Source organism: Etheostoma spectabile, unplaced genomic scaffold (assembly GCF_008692095.1).
Source record: "Etheostoma spectabile isolate EspeVRDwgs_2016 unplaced genomic scaffold, UIUC_Espe_1.0 scaffold00008788, whole genome shotgun sequence".
NCBI classification, from domain to species: domain Eukaryota; kingdom Metazoa; phylum Chordata; class Actinopteri; order Perciformes; family Percidae; genus Etheostoma; species Etheostoma spectabile.
The window spans coordinates 26,778-30,597 of NW_022603627.1; the positions used below are offsets into that span (position 1 = coordinate 26,778).

Below are 3,820 nucleotides of genomic sequence, written 5' to 3' on the forward strand. Positions count from 1 at the left end.
GTCGCCGGTCCCAGACCTCTCCAGGTGGAGCTGCAGCGTGAGAAACCGTCAAATCAGAGCAGTCGAGGACGTAAAGTCTTTCTTTCTTTTTCATTTTCATGTTGTTGTTTGTTGAGTTCAGGGCCAGAGAGTCTGTCCTATTGTGTTGAGTTCAGGACCAGAGGGTCTATCCTACTTGTTGAGTTCAGGGACCAGAGGGTCTATCCTACTGTGTTGAGTTCAGGGACCTGAGAGTCTGTCATATTGTGTTGAGTTCAGGGGACCCAAGAGTCTGTCATGTTGTTTTGCGGTCAAGGACCAGAGAGTCTGTCGTGATGAGTTGAGTTCAGGGACCAGAGAATCTGTCATATTTGTTGAGTTCAGGGACCAGAGAGTCTGCCATATTGTGTTGAGTTCAGGGACCAGATAATCTGTCATACTGTGTGAGTTCAGGACCAGAGAGTCTGTCAATTGTGTTGAGTTCAGGGACCAGAGAGTCTGTCATATTGGTTGAGCTCAGGGACCAGATAATCTGTCATATTGTGTTGAGTTCAGGGACCAGATAATCTGTCATATTGTGTGTTGAGTTCAGGGACCAGAGGATTTGTCATATCGTGTTGGTTCAGGGACCAGAGAGTCTGTCATATCGTGTGAGTTCAGGGACCAGAGAGTCTGTCATATTGTGTTGAGTCAGGGACCAGAGAATCGTCATATGTGTTGAGTTCAGGGACAGATAATCTGTCATTGTGTGGAGTTCAGGGACCAGAGGATTTGTCATATCGTGTTGAGTTCAGGACCAGAGAGTCTGTCATATCGTGTTGAGTTCAGGGACCAGAGAGTCTGTCATATTGTGGTGAGTTCAGGGACCAGAGAGTCTGTCATATTGTGTTCAACTTGACGTGTGTGGAAAGTCCCTCGTGTTGCATTCAGGGGAACAAAGGAAGAAGAAAAAAACACACACTGACAACAGCAACCACAGTCACACAGAGGAAGAATCAAAGCTCTTATTGTGAAAGGCTGGGGGGGCGCGGGGGGGGTGGGTTGTGTGTGGTGTGTGTGTGTGTGTGTGTGTGTGTGTGTGTGTGTGATCTCTGTTATCAGTTCTGGTTCTACAGGATTCTTTCTCCTCCTGCTGCTACTTCACTCTGTGCTGTTAGGACTTTTACTGCAGTAACATGTCTGAGTACTCGCTGAAAGCTCGTTATGTGTCCATTTATCTGACAGCGTGTCACTCTGCACAGTCTCAGTTTACACAAGGCATGACTCAGTAAAACACAACGTCATGGTCAGATGAAACTGTAAGTAGAGGTTTAAATCAGCTAGGTGTGGGGGGGGGATAAAGTTAGAATACCTTTGCGAGGAGGAGGAAACTGCCATGTCCTTTCCAAAGGGGTCTGTTGACCTCTGACCTCCAGGTATGTGAATGAACCTGTTCCTGTGGGCGGAGCCTTCTCTTCAGACACGCCCACTCTGTGATGATCCATCCAATCATCAGGCAGCTGACGTCCTGCAGGCCGCCTGCTCTCACGCTGCCTGGTTGGCCTGGAATCTTGGTGGCATCTCTTTCAGTTTGTTAGCTCCTCCTCCTCCTCTTCCCTCTTCCTCCTCCTCCTCCTCCTCCTCCTCCTCTTCCTCCTCTTCTCCTCCTCCTCCTCCTCCTCCTCCTCCTCTTCCTCCTCCTCCTCCTCCTCCTCCTCCTCATCTTCCTCCTACCTCCTCCTTCTTCTTCTCCTCCTCCTCTTCTTCCTCCTCCTCCTCTTCCTCTTCATGTGAGACAACATGAACTGCGTCACTGTGGAGTTGGCTGTCCTCCAACAGGAACTAGTGTGTGTGTGTGTGTGTGTGTGGTGTGTGTGTGTGTGTGTGTGTGTGGTGTGTGTGTGTGTGTGTGTGGTGTGTGTGTGTGTGGGTGTGGACTTTCTTTATGATGCAACTGGTGTTCAATCTCAGCAACATGTCTTATAGTGAGTCGTGGAGGTTTCTGTCCAGCGAGAGGAATTAGTTGAATGAGACTCTGTTGAACCAGAATGAAGACCTGCTGCAGAATGGACCCAGGTCTGTCTTGCTGAAGGGTTTATTGGTTTCTGCAGAGACAATCAAATGACAAGAACGCTTTTCAAAGCACACACCAGTCTACAGAGAGACCAGCTACAGAGAGACCAGCTACAGAGAGACCAGCTACAGAGGGACCAGCTACAGAGAGACCAGCTACAGAGAGACCAGCTACAGAGAGACCAGCTACAGAGGGACCAGTTACAGAGAGGCCAGCGTCTTGTGACCATACGCAGTATTCTACCCCCTTATATCCCCCCCCCCCAGAGAGTAGCAGACCTGTTAGGAAACAGTCTGATCTTAGTTTAACAATGACTCTTCCCAGGCAGACTCGTTGGAGCTGGTACGTCTTTGGCTTCTGTCCTTTATGTCAGATTCTTTAACGGTAATCCTATCTTAGCTGAAACAGAACATCTTGTGTCTCTAGATAGGCCTGTGGCCCTGACCTGGGTCCGCGACCTGGGTCCTGGGACCTGGTAGCATAAACATAACTTCTGGGACCGGGGACCTGGAACCTGGTAGTAGAAACATATCTCCTGGGACTGGACTTTGACCTGGGACCTGGGACTGTTGCATAAACATATCACCTGGGACTGGGACCTGGGACCTGGGACAACTGTTTTTGTGGCATTTGTCCTTGGGGGAAAAGCAAAGACAAACAGTGTCTTGTCCTTCAGGAGGACAGAGGGAGAGACTCAGAAGTCTTCACCTGAATTGTATCACGCTTAAATGTACATTTCCCCCATTACAAGTCCAATCCTGATCAGGACTCAGATGTCGATGTAGACCACAATCCTGATCAGGACTCGGTCCAATTAGAGTCTGTGTGTAGACCACTCTCAGCATCATATGGTTGCCACAGTGCGAGAACAAACTCCTCCATGCGGTATTAATATGGAGTCTGGTCTCCGTTAGAGGGACAGAAAGATGACATTAGTCCTGGAGTCTGGTCTCCATTAGAGGACAGAAAGAAGACATACTCATGGTCTTTTTAATGTCCCTGTTGTCCCAGAAAGATGAGGACCGGCAGAGCAGGATGAGCAGAGAGCAGAAATCATTCAGTGAATATCTTCAGACTTTATCTTCTCTGATAGCTTCTAGTTTCTCCAGCCAGCTTCTGTTTCTGGACATTAAAAAGTGGTCTTCCTCTCTTTTAACAGGACCCATCAGAGACCAGACCCTGCTGGACCTGGACCTGACCCAGCTGTGTGTCCATGCAGCCCCGTTCCTTTAATAAAGCTGTAAGGGAGAGGAGAGAGAAATGTGAGGAGAGAGGCGTGATGGAGAGACTTGAATGGCAGAAGGAGGAGAACTGAGATGGAAAGGGAAATAGAAACGTTAAGAAGAAGACTGAGGTGAGTTGGGACATCCAGAGAACTGGATCCAGTCTCGTTGGACCGGACTACATCAGCAAACTGGATCCAGGTGTCGTTGGACGGGACTTCGTCTGGGTTGTTTGGTCATGTCTCACACTCCTTCAAATCAACTGTTTTATTGGAAAGGAATTATTGGAGCTGATGACTGAAATGAGAATAGTTTTGCAAAATAATATCCTGTTTCTCTCAAAATATCTTTCTGTTCAGACAATTTGAAATATGATATTATTATTATTATTATTATTATCATTATGTTCTATGTTTAAAATTCTGATTCAAAAGATATTTTTATTGAGTTTTGGACAGAAAGTAACGCATTGTGACAGGTAATTGTTAATAATTAGGCCTACAGACATATTCATGTTAATATTATATTATAGCTGGGAGACTTTACTCAATCGGAACATGAGACC

The 3,820-nt window shown here is 47.1% G+C and overlaps 1 long non-coding RNA gene across 1 annotated transcript; it reads left to right on the forward strand.

The window, feature by feature from the left end:
- The first annotated feature begins 17 nt into the window (after positions 1-17).
- Positions 18-3,262, forward strand: LOC116678944 (uncharacterized). Its single transcript, XR_004329415.1, has 2 exons — positions 18-70; positions 3,192-3,262. It is a non-coding gene; the product is annotated as an uncharacterized LOC116678944 (long non-coding RNA).
- The last annotated feature ends 558 nt before the right edge of the window (positions 3,263-3,820 follow it).